A 22713-nucleotide genomic window follows, 5' to 3' on the forward strand; every position below is an offset into this window, starting at 1 on the left:
TTAAATAAATTGATTCAGAGATGAAGTTTAGTTGAAAATTGTAGAAAATAATTAAATTCGGAAAGGGTTATAATTGTAATTTTTAGAAATTATTAAAATTCATAAATTTTACTCATTTTCCGTAAACATTAATATTTTCCTAATTCCTACTGTAAAAAGAATTTTGTTGGGGAAAGTAATTTTAATGTCAGTAAATTGTCAGGGAGCGATTATTTTTAAAAAAAAATTTAAGTTAATAATTGAATATTAAAAGCAATATAGCGTGAATTTTTATAAATAATTGAATTTTGAAATTAATTTTTTTTAAAGTTTAATTGAATTTATTTATATTTGAAGTTTTTATTTTTTAATTATTTAATTGGAGAATTTACGAATAATTGAGATGTGTAAAATAGAATATTGCAAATAAATGGATTTTGAAAATTGTCGAAGAACTTGTTCGAAAATTAATTGATTATAGAAAAATTTTAGTGAAAAATTCTTAAAAATAATAATTGAATTGAAATAATGAAAATAATTTTGAAGAAGTACAATATTCTTATAATATAAAATAATTATTTTATCAATTTACCATCTTTAATTATTATAAAACATGAAGAAATCGATCACTCCGAGTCGAAGACTCGGAGTTATCGATGACTTCATCCCAATGGGAAGTAAACGATTGGTTAAATAATGGGCCATGCTTGGCGAACTCCGTTCCATTATTGGAACATTAATGGCAACCATCATTGGACCACCAATGGTTTAAACTTGGGATGATCACGCTACTGCCAATGATCGGTAGCCAAGCATCGGGCCAATATTAGTTGCCAAGGAATTGCCAAGGAAACAAAATCGATTTTCAAAAGCTTGATTTTTTATTGGCAGCCAACAAAAAACCAAGGTTTTGAAAATTGATTTTTCTTAATTATTAATTAAAATTTATTTTTAAAAAATATATTTTTCAAAAATTTATTTTTTAAAAATATATATTTTTTTAAATTAATAGAACATATTAATTTAATTTGTCACCTCTGGTAAAACAAAGATGAAAGACTGATAAATTCCCTCACTTTATATTTTACAGTGGAGGGATAACTGTGAATGTCTTTGCGAGAGAGGAGCAGGTACTTATATAGAGCCAGTGAAACAGGTCACAAGCGAGAAGAAATCACTAGCATGCACTCTGGCGGCGCTTGTCGGAACTGTTTTCTGGCGCGCATGCATATCCTGACGTTATCGACACAGCGCTTGGCAACCAACGTTGCGCCACTTCCGACAAGCGCCGCCAGAGTGCATGCTAGTGATTTGTTCTCGCTTGTGACCTTTCTCACTGGCTCTATATAAGTACCTGCTCCTCTCTCGCAAAGACATTCACAGTCATCCCTCCACTGTAAAATATAAAGTGAGGGAATTTATCAGTCTTTCATCTTTGTTTTACCAGAGGTGACAAATTAAATTAATATGTTCTATTAATTTAAAAAAATATATATTTTTAAAAAATATATTTTTTTTAAATAAATTTTTGAAAAATATATTTTTTAAAAATAAATTTTAATTAATAATTTAAAAAAATCAATTTTCAAAACCTTGGTTTTTTGTTGGCTGCCAATAAAAAATCAAGCTTTTAAAAATCGATTTTGTTTCCTTGGCAATTCCTTGGCAACTAATATTGGCCCGATGCTTGGCTACCGATCATTGGCAGTAGCGTGATCATCCCAAGTTTAAACCATTGGTGGTCCAATGATGGTTGCCAATTGTTTTGCCAAGAAAAAACCATTGGGTACCAAGCATGGCCCATTATTGAACCAATCGTTAACATTGGCAACTTCCCGTTGGGATGTTTTATAGTTATGACAAATTTAATTTATTCTTTTAAGTGAATAAATTGTTATAAATGTTTTTTTTTCTTTGGTCCGTATTTTTAAATACTTTCACTGGTTCGAGTTACTAAGTTTACTTTGTTTACTCTGTTACTAAGTAATAATAATAATAATAATGATATAATAGTTATTATCGTATCAAGGGCGCAAAATAGGTGATTGCGGCGATGGCGAGATGAAGGGACCGAGGGGACATTTTCGCGCCCGAGGCGAAGCCGAGGGTGCGAAAGTGTCCCCGAGGTCCCGAAATCTCGCCAAAGTCGTAATCACCTTTGCGCCCATGTTGCGAACATAATTTTTTGTCCTAACTGCATGAAAAGTATGGCAAAAGTACTTTTGCGCCCGCTTGTGTGACGTCAGCGGGCGTAAAAGAACTTTTGCGCCCGCTTCCACGGCCCCGGGCGAGAATCAGTTACTTTGCGCCCACTTTAAGTGCCCAAAATGACATACTTTTCGTGCAGCTAGGACAAAAACAATTTTTGCATAAATTTTGTCATAGAAATCAAATGTAAAATTTTATTACCCAATAATAAAAAGGTGAAAAATATTATTTCACGAATTTAAATTCTTTCTAATGAAAAATCACTAAAATTTAGTAGAATTTCACTAGAATCATTCTATATATTAATTCTAGTGAAATTCTGTAGAATATTCACTAGAGTTAATGTATAGAATGATTCTAGTGAAATTCTATAGAACTTTTTCAGCTGAGGTCTAATAATTTACGGTCCGCAAATATAAAGCAAAATAAGAAGGAGATTACTTTTTACGATATATAAATTGTCAATAAATTTAAGATGCTTGCGCAGGTGAACAAAAATACATTTAACGTTCAAAATGCCATAAAGAACAAATTCTCACGTACCATAAACAAACAATGTGTTTATAAAGAACAGAAGGAAAAAATAAAAATAAGTCCTCACGGATTGTATACCCAAAAAACGTGTCTCACATATATTCAAAAGGTACGTACAGAAATATACGGCAGCAAATTGAGAAAGAGAGGGATACGAATGTTTGTTGTGAAGTGATAACACAATTAGTCTGTCTCTTCATGCGCGACCTCTGATAAGGGATTCTCTTGTCGTGCATAACACGAACATGAGAACGTTCGTCAGCGTAAATCCGGCGGATAGAAGATCCCGAGGGAAAATAGAGAGAGCGTTTCAGGGGCAGCCGATAAGGGTGGTTAACCCTCTCTCTCTCTCTCTCTCTCACTCTCTCGTATATGTGTTTGAGAAAAAAGGGGTGTGAGGGGCGGTAATGCCTTCCGGCACGTTTTCTTTGCTTGATTTATTCTATAAGGGTCTCGAAACGCCGTAACATGACATATTTATGCGCGCATCAGGTGCGCGCTCACTTTCGCAAAGTACATTCTGTGTGGCTTTTATGTATTGAATTACTTTTATTTGAATCTCGTTTAGTTGATATTCATAAACGTAAAAACAAATATATATGTATACAATGATTATCATACGATAAAACAAAGTATTTTATTTTTCAGAAGCAAAAAAAAAATAAAATAAACAGGTCCCGTCAAGGTAAAACACGTTGGAAATAATTAAATAATATGCACATAAATTTAGTGTGTATTTTCGAAAATATCGTTGAGATCCAAATTGACCGGTAGTGAAACAAGTATAAATTAGTCGGTAATAAGATTGTGGAAGCAATATCTTTTTTGTTGAATACTCTTTTTTATTATGGACTAATATCATTTCTTGTCATTCTACTTGATGTCGTTGCATTTACATATATACATTTGCGTTTATGTAGAGGACAAAAACAGGTGTCTTCGATATGAGCTTGACGTAGTGGGTTTTTAATGATCCTGAAGTTTTGAACGTTTAAATGAACGAAATTTTTCTTAAATATTTTTAAAAATTACTAATATCCAAAAAGGACAACTAATTAAAATTAAACATTTATTTAGTTGAGAACGAAATTATTTGCCAATGTAAATATTTTCAATAATTACCGACTGTTATAAAAAGTGAAATTGCAATTAAAAATTTAGAAGATTTACAATTTATTTCTTTAAATAGAGATTCAATGTGGGACTGAATAGTTTTTTCTAGTTTTCTATTGTTGAAGCATTATTTTGAGGGCAATTTTTACCTGAGCAAGTTTAGAAGATTTTTGTGTCCCTCTTCATATTTAGATCACCTGTAAAACACCCAAGGGTCGTTCACAATAATTTCGTGCTTCCTTAGACCTGTACTTAAGACCTCTACTCCCTAATTGGCCTTTTTCCACCAGTTTTTCACACAAATCAGAGAAATTCACACGTTATCTGGACGAAAAAAAAAGATAAAGTGACTTTTACTATATTTTTGTATAATAGAGATAAACCTAAAGCGACAGAAATTTCTTCGTATTTCTGCACTCTAATTCAGAATCAGTGAAAATTTGAAAATTTCACTGATTTCAATTCTGTGGTCCAGTTTTCTTTAATTAATCAGTATAGAATTTCACTGAGAATCAGTAAAAATCACTAATTGTCATAGTTAAATTCCACTGATTCATCAAAGAAAACTGGGCCATTGAATTAAAATCAATGAAATTTCCATTGATTCAAATTTAAAGTGTGGTTTGCAATTTTTACTATACTTTGGAATAAATGTTACTATTTATGAATAACTAAACTTTACTATTTAAATACTTATAAAAGGTGTCTACTATTTTCGTTCAACAAAATTCCCGGTTTTCCCGGCTTTGTCATAATTTTTTTCCAGTTCTTTTTTCTCATCAAATTAAAATTTATTTGATTTCGAACCTAAATAAATCTACAAATGGCTTCTAAAATTCTTATTAGACTTTTTATGAATAATTAACTTCTTTTGACGAGTTTTTTAAAAATTTTTTGAAAACTAATGTTTTTTTTAATAATTTTAATTGAAAATTTGGAAAATAATTGAATTAAACAAAGAATTTTTTAAATTTTTTAAAATAATCTTGTCTGTTCATAATTATAATTGAAAATTTGATTCATTCAATTTTATTAAAATTCATTGATACTAATTGAATTTTTGCAAAGATTTTTACTATTTATAAAAGTAATTGAATCATTCAAAAGAATGTTATTATTTATGAAAATAATTAAATGTTTGCGTAGAATTTTATAAAAATTTTTGAAAATAATTGAATTGTGGAGAACAATTTAATTATTTATAAAGATAATTGAAATTTTTAGGATAATTTAAAAAAATTTTTAAACATATAATTGAACTTCTGCGAAAAATTTTAATACTTTTGAAAATAATTGAATTGTTTTTTAGAATTTTATGAAAATTTATGAAAATAATTGAATTTTTGAGAAGAATTTTTTTTACAGTTTCTAGAAATAATTGAATTCTTTCGATGAATTTTAATAAAATTTTTAAAACTATTTTTCGAGGAATTTGATTAAATTTATATTAAAAATAATTGAAATTCTGCAACGAGTTTTACTATTTATGAAAATAATTGAATATATTGCGAAGAAATTTTTAAAACTAAAATTATAATTACGGTGATTAACTTTCCTTGATTATTTTCGAAAAATTTTAATAAAATTCTTAAAAAGAATTGAATTATTTATAATAGAATGTAAAGAAATTTCAATTATTGCAAAAATTTTTAATTACTTGTTTATAAAAATTCAATTACATATCTTAAAACAACAGAATTGATCAAATTTAACAATCTTATTTTTCAGAATTTTCAAAAAAAAAACTTTTTGCAAAAATTCAATTTTATTAAAAAATTTTTAAGTGTGTAACTTTTTTAAAATTAAATAATAAAATGTTGAATTATTAATCTTCGCACTAAGAAACATGAATTCATTAGAATGTGACTCTTTATAAAATTCAAAAATTATTTATCAATTATTATAATAAAATACTTTGAAAATTCGATTTGTTAGTAAGTTTTTAATAAAATTCTTTAACAAATTTAATTATTTTAATTACTCAATTATTATTTAATATAATTAATTATTTAATTTCGTGAAAAAATTCCCGGTTTGGCATAAAATTCCTGGGTTTATTTCCCGTTCTTAGTAAATTAGTTTTCAATTAGCTTTAAACAAAAAGTTCGTAGAAAGTTCAAAAAAATTAAATTACTAAAATCTCAATTTGAAATCTTGATGCATATTAAAAATTTCAGTTATTTTTTAATTATCCAATTAGTGAAAAATGACTGACTTTCAATCGTTTTTAACTAATTTTCAGTGAAATTTCACTTATTGAAATCGTAAGAATAGAGTTACTGAGATTTTAGTTCAACTTTAATGATTCAGTTTTAAAGAGTAATAACTGTAGTTCTACTTTCTACTAAGTAATCAGTTATTATATTTATTAATTGCTGAAGCTGAATTTGTTGCTAACTTTTTACTTTTGAATTACTAAATTTTACTAATAAATTCGTAGAAATTACTGTATTATATTTAGTGACTGACTTTTTGATTATGGATTAGTAAATTTTACTAATGAATCAGTAGAAATTACTATACTGTTACTATTACTAATTAATGACTAAATTTTTGCTTTTGAATTAGTAAATTTTACTAATAAATTTAGAAAATAGAAATATAATTTAGAAATTAGTATTTATGAATAAAATTTACTAATTCAAAAGCTAAAAGTCAGTTAAACTACTTTAAATTAAAGAAGCTTTTTACTAATTCAAATTTAAAGAGTAGGGAAATTTTACTGATTCGCAGTGAAAATGATTGCAAATCAGTGAAATTTGTCTTAGGTAGACAGAACTGACAGGTAGACTGACTGACATTCAGTGAAAACTTTACTGATTTAATTTAAGAGAGTAAGTTAATATTCAATTTATACCATTTTTCATTTAAATACAGCAAATATTTAATAAGAAAAAAAAGAACCTTCCTTTACAACGTTGAAAACTTTATGAAAATAAAACCATAATTAATTTAATAAGCGAATCGACGCAGTAGAAAAAAGTCGAGAGAAAAAAAAACCACTAATTCAAATTTAAAGACCAAGGAACATTGCCCGCCTGCCCTGCTCTTAAAGTTCGAAATTAAATAAAAGTCAACGAGATATATAGACGAGAGCTTTTAAGCTCGAAATATAAATACCCCCCCCACTGCTTTTCCTTTCTTTTTTTGCACGCGCAGTGAAAGCTTTCGATCATATACTTTCTACCAATTTAATCCATCTCCATTATACTATATCCCCGCGAAATGTATCTCCTATCTTCACCTCTCTTGGGAATAATAAAAAGCCCCCCTCTTTCCCCCCCCACCAAAAAGGCCAAAAACTTTTGGAAACATGGAAAACTCAAATGCTCGAAGGTTGGGGCGGAGCGGAATGAACCATAAGGGGTGGTTCGGTGTGGTAATAGCATAAATCGGTGTGTGCCGTCGGTAAAAGGGGAAGGGGAAGGGACAGCACCAGCAGCAGCAGCAGACACTGGTGTTTCAAAGACAGTCGCCACTCGACGTCCGCACAGAACGGAAAGGAGATCTACACAATCTATTTTATCTAAAAAAAAATTTGTTTTCGAAAGTTTGTTTTTTTCTAATATTAACAAAACATGGGGAGAAAATAAAACAAAAGTGCGAGAAGAAAATAGGAATAAAAAAAAAAGTTGTTCACAGAAAAAGGGGGATTAAAAAAAAGTGCACGTGACAGTATACCTCTCACTGAAGACAACGACCCTGGTGATCGTGTTTGCTTCGCGCTTAAAGTGCAAGGACTGTGGGGTGATAGTGCTTCTGTAGTACACTGACACGGAATCAACAGCTCTCACACGCTTCACTTTGATTTGCAGAGAGGCAATTTTTCTTTTGCTGCTGCTGCTGATGCTCTTCAATTTGTGTTCAATGAGCTTTTCCCAAAGTGTCAAGGTCGCTTCAACTGGTTCTGCAAATTCACTTCACTTTTTTCCTGTGAGTTCTACAAATTCACTTGTTGTGTCGATGAGATAAGTTACGAATTCTGGATCTACGATTTCTGTTTGATGAGATAAAAAGCGAATTTCTTAAAGCTTCTTTATTTGAGAAGCATTTCTTCACTGAGCCTTTAATGCGACTTTTAAAGGTGAAGAAAAGTGGAATTGCTGTTGGAACTTGTCAGTATTAGCGAGAGCCGAGTTATGATGTCTTGATTGCTGATTTCAGCATCGTAACTGTGAATAAAGATTTATGTGAAAGAGCTTCTTTTTCTTATCATCATCTTCCTCATATCCTCGAGAATTAAGTGTCTTCTATCTTCAGTCCTCAGTTACACTCTGAGAAACTAGAGAAATTCAGTCTTCAAACACTGAAGAAAACTCGAAGAACATACAACAGATTTTAACAGATTTCAACAGATCTCAACAGATTTTAACAGATATCAACAAACATCTTGGATACATTGCTCATAGTTTCCAGTGGTGCATTAGTCCCCGATTGAAATGAGATAAATCGATTTTGCAAAATAAGAATATTTTTGTGTAAAAAGTAAAACAACTGTGACAGCTTCAACACGTGCGACACGACAATAACGGCACATGTAAGCACCGGTGCGAGATTAGCGACTTGATGGAACTAGCGAAGAACCAATCGCGTACAAGCTGTTTGGCACGAGCCATCGGCGAAATGAGATGGGTTGGGGTGAAGTGAAATGGAAGGGAAAATGAAATGGAACCAAGTGAAATGAACTGAGAGAAAGTGTACTCTCGTCAGGTACGAGTGAGCACGTGTTTTTTTTTCCTTTTTTTTCTCTCCCGAAAAAGAAGTGTACCCAAAAAAAAAAGAGAGGAAATTAGTGCAGAGAGATACAGAAAAATTAAGATCTGTATGTAGGATCTGTATTAAGATCTGTACTAAGATCTGTATTAAGATCTGTACTAAGATCTGTATTAAGATCTGTACTAAGATCTGTATTAAGATCTGTCCTAAGATCTGTTCTCAGTGCTTTTTTTTTTAAGTGTTTGAAAATTTATGAAATTTATTGTGGTGAGGAGAAAAAAACTTGGCGAGGCCGTGCAATATTTGTAAATAGGAAACACGCCGATTTTGCAATAATTTTATTATAACGAACGAAGAGAATAATATTGAGAGAGAGGAGGGAAAATTGATGACAGTGACACGGGGAGGAGAAGAGAGTTCCCCTGTGACAGTTCACACTACTACGATATTATTTTATTGGATATCGCTCTTACTGACTTCCTTCACGATAACGGTAAGTTTAAATGTACGCGCTCTTGGCACTGTAACGCTTCTTTATGTATACATGTATGTCTAACGTGAGTCTGCATCTTACTGTTAACAACATCATCATCGGCATTGATATTTGCAATGACAGTTGTCTCAACTCCGGAGGAATACATTCTTTTCCTCTCACATTTCTCCTTCTTCTTCTTTACCTCGAAATTCAGAACTCAAACTCCAAACTAAACTAAAAAAAAGTTTAAAAATTTATTCTTTAATTCAATAAAATCCGATAGGGAAATGTCACTCTAAAAACTAGTGTCAATTTAGAGCAGATTTTGGGTATTTAATGATGAAATCATTTGGTACAATTTTAATACATATACCTCACGGCTCTTATTTAGCACTTTTTTTCACGATCGAAAATTCTTGTTAGATAAAAGAATATTTTTTTGAAAAACAACATTTTTTCGAAGTTCAATCCATTCAAATGAATGACACATTGATTATTTCTCTCACAGTTTTTCTAAGGACATCAAATTGGAACAAAAAACGAATCAAAAATATTGCAAGCAACATTTTTGCTTCGTTTTTTGTCTCAATTTGATATCCTTAGAAAAATTGTACTTTCAAATTCAGCTTTAATAATATTATTCATAATAATATTATTATGATTAAAAAAATACATGTAAAGATCAAAATTGTTTGATTTACGTTTCAGATTTTTATTACAATAAATAATTTTTGTAATTATTTATGTTAAAAAGAATTGTTCAAAATAAAAATATTTCGTTCAACGTTCCAAATTTATATCGATATTTGAGACAAAAAAACAAACATTTCTCAGGATGTTCCTAAAGTTTCGAACGTTCAATAAAACAATTTCTTTGTTACTCTAATTTTCATTTTATTACAAAAAAAAATTATTTTCTATATTAAACAAATTAATTCTTAACTAAGAAAATGTTTAATTTCTATTTTTTCCTTTTAGTAATCTCTCCGTAATTTGAACATTTAAAGGAACTTCATTTAAATATTTTCAAAAATTATTATTCTGAAATAGAAAAAATAACGTAAATTGAACATTTTCTCAGTTAAAAATAAAGTTTTTGATATACCAAATAATTTTTTTTATAATAAAATGCAAATTAAAAAAGATTGTCAAAAAAAAAATTGTCAATGATTTGAAAATTGAAAACTTTAGGAACTTTTCAGAATAATATAATTTTTCAAAATATGTAAATAGAGAACAAAATTGTCATTTCATTTTAGTAATTTCTGCAAAATTTTAATTTTTAAATGGATGAAATTTTTTCTCTATTTACGTATTTTCAAAAATTACTGTAATTAAATGGAAAATGACGTAAATTTTATAAGAAAATACAAGTTAAAAAAAAAATGTCAGAAAAATTTTCGTTCAGGGAATTTTGAAAATAATAATTCTTGAAAATATTTAAATAGTGAAAAAAATTGCCAGTCGAAACTTTACGAAAATTTTTGTTTCATAATTTTTGAAAAATACATTTAAATAGAAAAAAATTTTCTTTTATTTGTACGTTTGAAAACTTTAGAAAATATTTCAGTTTATTCTTAGTTTAAGGGAAATAATTTCTATAAATGCTTTTTTTTTATCTTTTCTACATTTATTTAAATGTAAAAAATATGAAAAAATTGTTATAAAAAATATTTACCAAATAAAATTTTTAAAATTGAAAAATTAATACAACAGCGTAAATAATTCAAAAATAGGTTAAAATTCAAAAAAAAGTATTTAACATTTCAAAAAAGATTTTTCGAAAATTTTAAAAGTTCAAATAAAGGAAAAATATTATCAAAATTTTCAAAAATTACTGAAAGCGATTAAAATTAAACTTTTAGAGGAAAAAAATAGAGAAACTTTTACTATTTACAAAGTAAAACTTAAACTTTTTGGAACTGTTTCTGTTTTGCAATTTTTATTATTTTTGGAGTAAATTTTACTACGTTCAAAGTACATTTTACTAAGTTTCACAAAAATTTACTTCGGAAAAAATAAAGTTTACTCCAGAAATAGTAAAAAAAAATAAATAAATAACGTTTATTTGAAAGTAAAAAAATTTATTTTGAAAAAGGTAAAATTTTCTTCAGAAAGAGTAAAAAATTAATAAGTAACGTTTATTTGAACATAAAAATATTTTACTTTTGAAAAAGAAAAATTTACTTGGAAAAATTTACTTCGGAAAAAGTAAAATTTATTCCATAAATTTAGTAAAAAAACAAATAAGCAAATAACGTTGAAAACTTTTGAACTACTTTAAAAAACATAAAAAAGGAAAAAATTCGAGCACGTCGACAATAATTAAAAATTATCTCAACATCAAATTAAATAAACTCGTTAACTAAGTGATAACTCATGTTTTGACACATCACACACAGGAAAAAGTATAAAAGTTTTTATTTTTCCGGCACTGATAATATTATGTTGGAAAAAAAACAAGTTCTTTAACTCAAAATGATTTTTTAATGTTTCTATCAGTTTTCTATTATAATCTATTATCGAATGAATGAAGAGATAATTTCCTCAGTAAATCATTTTTCATTATTAAACGATTAACCATTTAGCCAATGACAGACCAGTATACCTAACTTTATTATTAATATTATTATTATTATTCGATATATGTGACTTTGAAAAATAAAAAAGCAAATTGTGTCATGTGCACGCATCGTTATTAAAAATGTCAAAGAATTTCCAAGTTTATGTTAAATAAAACTCTTCTATAAAGACACGCGATTTAATATTACCATATAATTTTATACTTTGAATAAACTAATTATGAATGAGAGACAAACTTTGATTAATGGAATAAATTTTTATTAAAGAATATTTACATTTCAAAAAATATTTATTTTCATATCGGGAGAAATTTTACGTTTACTGCGCGCCTTTCAATATTTATGATAAATATATTTCTGGGAACCGCAAAAGTTTTTCTAATACACACAATGAGAGGAGAAAATTCAAACTGGAGAGAAAGTTCAATTTTCATATGTGACAATTTTATACACGCATCGACAAAAAAATTGATTCCTTTTTGAAAAATAAATTTTGAAAACCAAATTTCAAAAAATAAATTTCAAAAACTAAATTTTGAAAAATGATTTTTAAAATTAAATTTTAAGAACTAAATTTAAAAAAAAACTGTGAAAACTGAATTTTAAAAAATAAATTGTGAAAACGAATTTTCAAAAAATAAATAAAACTCCAAACAAAAATAAATTTTATAAGAAAATTTAAATTTCGAAAAATCTAAAATTTTTCAAGGAGGAAGATGAAAATTCTACCTCAATGAGAAATAAAGTTGCTTAATTATCGCTAAAGCAATAAAGATTTATTGATTTCCGTCAATATTCAACGAGTACGAATTTAATTATATAATTGAAGAAGAATATATACGGATGTTTTTGAAAAAGCAAAAAACAGAAATATAGAAATAAATTATTACGCGATTAAAATTTGATTCGAAAAAAAATTTTTTTTTTCACAAAAAGTGTACATTTTAATTTGAAATAAGGAACAAGTTTTAGTTGATTAAATTTACAACCATATATATTATATTGACCTTCATCGTTGTTTCATAAAATAATTTAGGCTAAACTCACATTTAATGGCAAATATTTGTACACACATTAAAAGATAAAGAAAAAACGTCACAATGATAAAGTTAATGACAACTATTTTGGGGCTTTTTTTAATAAATGTGTAACTGATTTATTTAATATTTTTTTAAAAATAATAATTGCATATTAATAATAATTGTAGTAATCTGCAGTTATTATTATTTTACAATTTATATTATTAAACAATTATCATTATTCGAAAGTTTAAAACTTTAGGGACAGTTATTAATAAAAATATTTCTAAAGTTCTGAACGTTCAAATTCACGAATTTATTTCTTTTTCTAGTTAAATTTTTATTACAATAGTTTTGGGTTAGACATAAAAAAAATCATTAAAAAAAATTTTAAAAACTTACCAATTGAAGATTTCCTTTTCGTACGAGTCCTTGTCCAAACAAAACAACCAATTTCGAACGATTTCCCTTTACTTGCACATGGAAGAAATTTGGCGTCGATTTGGCATTGCTGTTGTTCTTCTTATATTAGCTAAAATTTATATAAAAATAATATTACTTTATTTTTTTTAATAATAATTTTTTTTTTGAAATAAATTTAGAAAATATTTTTTCATTAATTTATTTATTTTTAATAAGAATCATTTCTAATAAACAAAAATAATAATAATAATAATGATAATAATAATAATAATAATAATAATAATAATAATAATAATAATAATAATAATAATAATAATAATAATAATAATAATAATAATAATAATAATAATAAACAAAAGTAATAATAATTATTACAATAATACACTGAAAATAATTTTTTATTAAAAGTAATTGTGATTTAATAATTGTGGATTGTTAATTTTTTCTATCGACAAAAATACAGTTTTTGAGTCATATTATTTTATCGAAAGACAATAATAAATCTATGATTTTTAACCAGAGATACTAACAATAAAATCTAAATATTAACCAGACATTCAAGGAATTTTTTTTAATGACTGTATAATAAGAGAATAATTAAACGTAGACAACAATATAAATTTGCTTAATAAAAAAAAAACTTGATGAACAACGTAGAGTTCAAAGATGCAATTATTTTTGTATTTGATTACAGTTAATTGTCACAGATAATATGTATAAAAACACCCAATATTTTTAAAGTTATTGATTTCTGCCTTTATTATTTCTATATATTATTATTATCATTACCATTGTTATTGATATTATTATTATTTCTGTTATTAGTATTATTACTAGTTCTATTATATTGTAATATTATTATTTCTATTTTATTGCTCCATTGTTAATATTATTAATATTTAATTAATCAATTTAATTAGTATTCTATAGTATATATACTATAATTAATAAATTAATAAATTAAAAAATTAAAAAATTAAAATAATTTACCTAATTATTTAGCTTATTATTATTACTATTATCATTATTGTTACTGTTATTTTACAAACCAAATACAAAATTTTTATTTTTTATTATTATTACTATTATATTATTAATTTTTTTATAATTAATCTTTTTGGTGACACTGTTATTAATAAAAAAATATGCATGTAATAAATAAAATATTTATTACATTATTTAAAAGTTTCGTACTGAAAATGTCAACAGTTTTCTTATTTATTACGTGGGATTAATTAAATCACGATCAGATACTGTTTTACAGTTAAATTAACTATTAAATTCGGCCTCAGGCAACTATATATAAATGTGTCTTGTTGAAAGAAACATTTATATTGATAATAACCCTTTTTTCTAATGAGACGATAATTACAAAGTGAACTCATCAAAAATTCTCATTACACAATAAAATATAAGAAAGTAATAAAAATACAACTATACAAAAGAATTTATTTTATACACTAATTAATTACTTGATTGTAATTGCATTCAAATTTTTAATATCTAATTAACACAATATGTTGAGGGTGATCGATTTTTTGGGTTTTTTTCTTTTTCTTTTTCGATTTTTTTTCTTTTTTTAAAGAAATCATCATAATTATAATTTTTTGAAAATATACCTTAAAAAGTTTTTAAAAAAACACGAACAGTTACAATTAAAATAAAAATTGAATTTTTATATTTAAATAATTAAAATCTCGAAGAACTTTTGAAAACAAAGTTCCCAAAAAAAGTTCCAATAATTTTTTTATTTCAAAAGCCAAAAGTTCCAATAATTCTTTGTTCCAAAAACCAAAAGGTTGAATAATTCTTACTTCCAAATACCAAAGAGTTCAACATATTTTTCAAATTCAAATTCAGAAACATTTTCGTTCTAAATTCCATCACTTCTAAGAATTACGAGAAACAAAATGGCGGCGGACAAATAAAACAGCTGATCCACTTGAAATTTTATAATTCATCTAAATTACAAATTAAACGGAATTAAATGACAATATTTTTTTAAACCAATTTTTCCCAATGGCAAGAATGTGATGTATGTGTCAATGGAAAAAATTAAAACATTTCCTTTAACGTTTTCAACAGCAAAGCTGTCCTCTTTAGGAACTATAGTTTTATTAAATAAATCTAGACAATAGGTTGATTACAATATTAAAATAAAATTACATCAAATAATTATTGTAAAAATTGCGATGAAATTAAATTATAAGTGCATATTTAAAAAAGAAAGAAAGGAGGAAATTTTGCTGTTGAAAACGTTAAAGGAATTGTTTTAATTTTTTTCCATTGGCTTGGCTCGGAGTGATCGTTAACTTCAACACTTAATTATTATTTATGTTTGTAGTAACATTTTTTATTTAGTGATTTTTTTCAAATTAATTCAATTTCTGATTATACGTTCTCACTTGTGTATTTTGATATTTTCAACATTGAAACTTTTTTAAATTGGACATTTTGTATATTGGAACTTTTAGTTTGGAACTTTTGTCCTACAATCGAAATCTGTGGTCAGATTCTTTTTTTCAATTTTTCTCGACGTAATTAGAATTTACAATCCTTGCTATACATTCGAATTTTAAAACAAAAAACATCAGCGACATTAAAAACAGGAAAAGAAAGAAGAAGTTTCACGCTTGTCAAAAATAAAACCTTCATGTCAACCCTCATCCATAGAAAAAAACCTCATATCTCTGACGGAGATCTCGAAATCTATAAAAGAAATTGCATTAAGGTGCTTTTAAGTTTTTGTCTAAAAGTCTGAGAAAATAATTCTTAATAGGAAGCAAGCAGAGCAGGTCCCACACACCAGAAATCATCATGAGATCTTAACAATGTATTTTTAGTTTAAGGATTCGAAAACTAAAACCAAAAAAAAAAGACGAATGAGTTCCTTTCGACAATATTCTCAACCGGTGCGGTCATTCTTTGTTCTCCCTCTGTGGTTCCCTCTGTGGTTCCCTCTGGTTCCCTCTGGTGCCCTCTGGCTTCAGGAGCCGCGGTCAGTGATAAATTCATTCACACGGGGGACTTGAAAAAGAGTGTCATGGTCGACCCACTTTGCGGTCGGACACACTTTCGAGGATCAGGCCGCACACAAACGTGAGATGAATCGTGGTCTTAATGGGATTATATTGCCGTCCTTTTCGTCGTCCCAACTTCCAAGATCTATACCGGATCGAATATATTCTCGGGTCTCTCGTTAGAAAGTGTTGCAGGAGAGCTGGGCGATATATACCTGTTACGTGTGTATATATAATATATATGTTTGTGCACTTTTATTATCTATCTCTCTTATTGACACAAACCATAATACACACCGAGAGATAGTAAATATTCCGTTTTTCTTTACATTTTCAAATATATGAGAACGTTCGGATGTAGAAATAGAGACACTGCGAGAGAGAACTGCCCTGGCGAGATTAAAACAGGATCGACTCTGTGGCAAAGTACGGTAGCACTCATAATATTGTCATAACTGCTGCACCTGCGTCCAGGTCTCTTTAACTATATATACGTGGAAATGGCAGTCAGGCAGGCAGGCAGGCAGCAGGCAAACAACCGTCGTCGTAGTCGCAAAACCACTTTGATCTCGATTTCCTTCCAAGATCTGAAAAAACACGACCTGATCGCGGATCCCGACCTCCTTTAACCTATACTGGAATCATGTTGCACTATTAAGTTTTAGAGCATCATAGAACATTATTCATTTGACCTTTTAACTTCAAGGTTCTTTGTTTCTTCCATTCGCTTTTAATATACAAAAGTGAAATTTTCATCCTCTTTCTACATTCAATGATTATACGTTTCTTCTCCATGTTCTAAACGTTTTTTGATTTTTTTTTACTTCTTCTCTACTCTTTATATTTGAATTAATAAAAATTGCCTATAATTATCAGTAGAATTCTATACTAATTGCTATAGCCAGAAATGAGTTACAATTAGTATAGAAATTTACTGATTCAATTAGTAAACTAAAGGTTAATGATTCAATTAGTTGTATAAAATTTACAGTAAAGACATTCATCGTCAAATTTACTAAAATATTAGTCAATTTGAAAGATTATGTTGCTTTTTTCAACTACCAGAATATTTAATTATTTACTTCTATCAGTAATTTATTTACTGATTGGATCAGAAATTTTGCAAGAATTAACTGAATTATTAGTTCAAACTAATTATACTGATTGAATTAGTAAAGATTCTGCTAATTTAAATATTTAGAGGGAATTAGAATTTTTTAAATGCAATTTCAATGTAAAGCCCTTTTGAAATTTAACTGTTTCTAAAAATTACAATTCTAATTCTATACCATTTTTTGGTTGAAATTTTTAAATAAAATTATACAAAATATTAATCACTTTACTTCAAAATAGAAATTTAAATACCACTGCAGTTTTACGGCAATTAAAATTTTCAAAGACTTCAATTTAAAGCAATTGAAAATTTAAAAATTTTAAATTAAATTGACAAAAATTTTGAAATTTTTGCAAAAATTTTTGCAATTTAAAAATCTTTTGAAATTAATTATATTCTAAAAATTCTCACTATAACTCTTCTAATATTCAATTATTATCTAAAATTTTAACTGAAATTCAATTTATTAAATCAATTCTTAATAGAAAATTCTAAGAGAATTCAATTTTTTAAATACAAAAATAAATAATTTATTGAATAATATTGAATATTTTTTAAAAACAAAATTGAATTCTTATAAAGAACATATCAAAATTTTTTTAAATAATTAAATTCTTTCGAAGAATTTTCATAACTTTAGAATGTTTTCAGGACCTTAATTTTTGTCAAATAAATTTTAATAAAGAATTTTATAATAAAATTTTCAAAAATAATTGAATTTTTCGAAGAATTCATGTAAAATGGTATGAAAAAAATTGAAATTAAAATAAATTATTTAAATAATAGAATTCTTGGGGAAACTTTATTATTTATGAAAATAATATCGATAAAAATAACAGAAATCATAAAATTTGAAAAATTAAAAAAAATTCAATTGTTTCGAAGAACATTTAAGATTGTACGAGGAATTTAATTAAAATTTTACTGAAAATAATTTAATTCTTCTAAACAGTTTATCACAATCTTTAAGAATGAGTGAATTCTATCAACAAATTTTGTTAAACTTTCCAAATTAATCAAATTCCACCAAGAAATTTTATTCACATTGTCTTGAAAATAATTGAATTTCTCTAAAAAAAATTCTATAAGAATTTTTGAAAATAATTTAATTTTTCCGAAGAATTTCGTGATTTTTGAAAACGCAGTTTAAATTCTTGCGACGAATTTAATTAAAAAATTGTTTTTAAATTATTAAAATCTTTTGAGAAATTTTATGCAAATAGTACTTGGATATTGAAAATAATTAAATTTCGAAAAATTTTTGAAATTAAATTTCTACAAATAATTGTATTAAAACTTTTTGAAAATATTTGAATTTGTTACCAACATTTAATTTTTTGAAAAAAATTAAATTCCTTTAAGAAAAATATTAATCAAATTGTTCTGAAAATAATTATTAAATTTAATATACAAAGTTTGAAGAAAATTTTTTTAATTTACATTCTTTTGAAGAACTTTAAAAAAAAATTTCAAAATAATTGCATTTTTCGAGGAATTTATTCAGAATTGTATAAAAAATAATTGAAATCTTGCAATGAGTTTTATTATTTATTAAAAATATTTAATATTAAAATGCAACAAATTTTATTAAATTTTTTTTCGGTATTTCAAGGATTACATTTTTTTTAAATAATTGAATTTCTGTGAAGAATTTTATAAAAATCTTTTTAAAATATTTGATTTTATTCGAAAAATTTTATAAAAACTGTGTTTTCAATAATTGAATTTCTGTAAAAATTTAATTATTTATCAAAATAATTGAATGTTTTTAAGAGAATTTTATTAAAATTCTTGAATTATTTCTAAGAATTTTATTCAAATTTTTTACTGTAATTTTTTTCTTCCAATAATAGAATTCTTGCAACAAATTTTATTAAATTTTTTTAAATAATTGAATTATTATGAAGTATTTCATAAAAAATCTTTTTAAAATATTTGATTTTAGTCGAAAAATTTTATAAAAATTGTGTTTTCAATAATAATTGAATTCTTGTGAAAATTTAATTATTCATCAAAATAATTGTATATTTTTAAGAGAATTTTATTAAAATTCTTTAATTATTTTTAAGAATATTTTATTCAAATTTTGTACTCTAATTTTTTTATTTCAACTATTAGCGAATTTAAAGTAATGCAAATTTTCAAATATAGCAAAAAGTAGCTTTTAGTTTCTAAGGATATCAAATTGAGACAAAAAATTTATCAAAATTTGTAGCATCGCAACAATTTCGATACAATTTTTGTCTCAATTTGATACCCTTAGAAGAACTGTGGTTAAAAATCTAAAAAAAAGTGTTCAAATAGTAGCTAATCGTAAAAAAGTAGTAAATAACTAAATAGTATTAAAATAATTATTAAATGAAATTAATTATTAAATAAATTAATTAAATAAACAGATTTTAAAAAAAAAATAAGTATTAAAAAAATTCAACATATTGAAATAATAAAAGTTCTCTCCGTACATTTTATTTGAAACAATTTAAAATAATTCATAAATATCAAATGAATAATAACTAATAATCCATAAATATTAAATTCATAATATTAATAATCCCCAAAAAGTGTTGAATCATGCGAACTTGATTGTAAGGGGGGACACACAGAGAGAAATAAAAATTAGCTACGCCTAAATTGCGTTCGAATTTAAGGGTGACTAATTAGCTGCTGGGACTTTGGGGAATATAGGGTTGGCACTCGTTTGGTTTTTAACCATTAGAGAGCTGATATTTTAAGACGGTTTGAGGGCTTTGACCGGCTTTTAGAATATACTTATAATAGAACATACATATGCACTAAAAGACTTAACACAATTCTCAATATTCCTTGTTAAACACAAGAGTAGAAGAAAGTCTCTCAAGAGACGAAAAACAGATATATTCTCTGTTACAAAAATAATCGGAGGATTCAATATACCAGTATCGAAACATTCAAAGGCAAAACTATATACAAAAGGAAAACTAACCTAAAGTAAAGCTATAACTGAAACTAAAGCTGTAACTAAATCGGTAACTAAAGCTGTAACTAAAGCTGTAACTAAAGCTCTAACTAAAACTAAAACTGAAAGTAAAGGTGCAACAGAAGCTGAAATTAAAACCGAATCTGAAACTAAAGCTGGAACTAAAGCTAAAACTAAAATTGGAACTAAAGATGGAACAAAAGTTGGAACAAAAGCTGGAACTAAAACTGAAACTAAAATTAAAACTCCGCCAAGTAGTGAAGGCAGTATAGGGGAGAGCAAGAATTCTAAAGAGCAAATGCAAATGTTCCATAGTATAAGTGCATTATTGAATCGACTTTGCTCATATTGTGAAAAGGATTTGCACTCACGACGACAGAAGCGAATCGCTTCAAGTGAAAGAGAAGGGTCGGTAATTGCTATAGGAATTTAATCCTTTGGATGTTGGGATCTAATACTGTCAGTGGTCACAGGTTCAATCAAGTACTGAACCAATTCGCGTTTTCGAAACGAGAATTTAGCCATTGATGGGGATGTATATATACAGATCGGCAAGAGAGAATGGAAATGAAATAAAGTGCGGTAAAATGTATAGTGCGGCTTGCTGTATACATATATATATGCATGCAAATAATACACATTGAAATCGGAATCTTTCACCAGAACGAAATTCAATAGCAATTTTGACCATGGATCCCATTAATCCCACTGACTCGAATTTCATTAAAACAACAAAATTACCCTTAGAAACTCCTTTCAATTCAATAACAATATTGCAGCCTTTGCAAATAAATTCTCTCCTATATATCAGTATATCGGAGTTAATTCAAAAATATTCTGCTATACTCTAAAATTTGCCGTATTCATAAAAATTAAACTCTAACTTTTGCCATACTCATAAATATTCTATTTTAATTTTTACCATACTCATAAATATTCTACTCTAATTTTTGCCATACTCGTAAATATTGTACTCGAATTTTTGCCATACTCATAAATATTATATTCGAAAATTTTTGCCATATTTATAAATTTTCTAATGTAATATTTACCATACTGATAAATATTATATTCTAAAATTTGACACATTCATAAATATTTTACTCGAATTTTCGCCATATTCATAAACATTCTATACTGTAAAATTTGCCATAACAGTTTTTTGTCTCAATTTGATACCTGCAGGGTTTCTACAAAATTCCTCCTTATAAAATTCCATGATTTTTTATAGTAATTTTTTGAGAGGAATTCAATGGTCATAAAAAAAAATTGGTCATAAAATATTTTTACCCTTTTTTTTAGAATTGTTTTAGAAATGTTTTTGTATCCATAAAAAATTGCTGAATGAAAAAATTAATATTTACAAAAGTTTTAGCATTTAAAAAAAAAAATAGTTTTCATGTTAAGAATTTAAAAAAATATGATCATTATTAAATTTTATTATACGAAAACTCATTTGTTTTTTTTTCTAACTAATTTCAGAACATAAACTTTTTTTAAAAAAAAAAATGTTTTATCTAATAAATTAATAATTTTTTCAAAAAGTTTATGTTCTGAAATTAGTTAGAAAAAAACAAATGAGTTTTCGTATAATAAAATTTCATAATAATCATATTTTTTTATAATTCTTAACCTAAAAACTATGAATTTTTCAGGGCTCGAACCAGTGAAAGTATTTAAAAATACGGACTTTACGGACCAAAAATTAAAAATTACGGACCATTTACGGACCAATTACTGGCAAAAATATATAAGAGAACATTTTACTTAAAACTATAAATTAGATTTTTTCATAACTAAAAAACATGAAGATATCGATAACTCCGAGTCTTCGACTCGGAGCGATCGATTACTTCATGTTTTATAATAATTAAAGATAGAGTGATAAAATCATTATCAATTCAATTATTATTTTCAAGAATTTTTAACTAAAATTCTTCTTAAAATCGATTATTTTTAATAATTTTCGAAAAAGTTTTTTGACAATTTTCAAATCCATTTCTTTACAATATTCAATTTTACGAAATTTAAATTATTTTTAAATTCTTCAATTAAATATGTATTAGAAAATAAAAACTTCAAATAATATAAAAAAAAATTCGCAATTAAAATTTCTCAAAAAAATTAATTCCACAGAATTGTTACTTAGTTAAAAATATGAAAAATTCAAATTTTCAAAGATTTGAATCTGAAACCTTTTCAAAATTTAATTATTTCTAAAACTTTACGCTCTAATACTTTTAATATTCAATTATAATCTAAAATTTTAACTGAAATCCATTTTTAAATCAATTTTTATGAGAAAATTCCTTATTTAAAAACAAAAAAAAACAATTGATTGAATAATTACATATGAATTATTACATTGAATTCTTTTAAAAAATTGTATCAATCAATTTTAAAATAATTTGAATTCTTTTGCAAAATTTTATTAAAATAGATATTAAAAATAATTAAATTAGGGAAAATTTTTGAAAATAATTGAAATTTTGCCAAGAATTTTATTAAAAGTGTTTTGAAAATAATTGAATTTTGAAGAAGAATTTCATTATTTATAAAGAAAATTGATAATTT

At 26.0% G+C, this 22713-nt stretch overlaps 2 protein-coding genes across 2 annotated transcripts in view; one reads left to right on the top strand and one right to left on the bottom strand.

Moving 5' to 3' along the window:
- Positions 1–22713, bottom strand: part of LOC122503110 (rRNA methyltransferase 2, mitochondrial) — a 175286-nt gene that overhangs the window by 74221 nt on the left and 78352 nt on the right. Inside the window, exon 4 of the mRNA XM_043613541.1 lies at positions 13029–13158. The gene's annotated coding sequence lies outside the window, so the exon portion shown is untranslated. The remainder of the gene's footprint in view (positions 1–13028; positions 13159–22713) is intronic.
- Positions 7280–22713, top strand: part of LOC122503107 — an 89542-nt gene continuing 74108 nt past the window's right edge. Inside the window, exon 1 of the mRNA XM_043613536.1 lies at positions 7280–9043. The gene's annotated coding sequence lies outside the window, so the exon portion shown is untranslated. The remainder of the gene's footprint in view (positions 9044–22713) is intronic.

This window comes from Leptopilina heterotoma, unplaced genomic scaffold (genome assembly GCF_015476425.1).
Source record: "Leptopilina heterotoma isolate Lh14 unplaced genomic scaffold, ASM1547642v1 Lhet_244, whole genome shotgun sequence".
Lineage (NCBI taxonomy): Eukaryota > Metazoa > Arthropoda > Insecta > Hymenoptera > Figitidae > Leptopilina > Leptopilina heterotoma.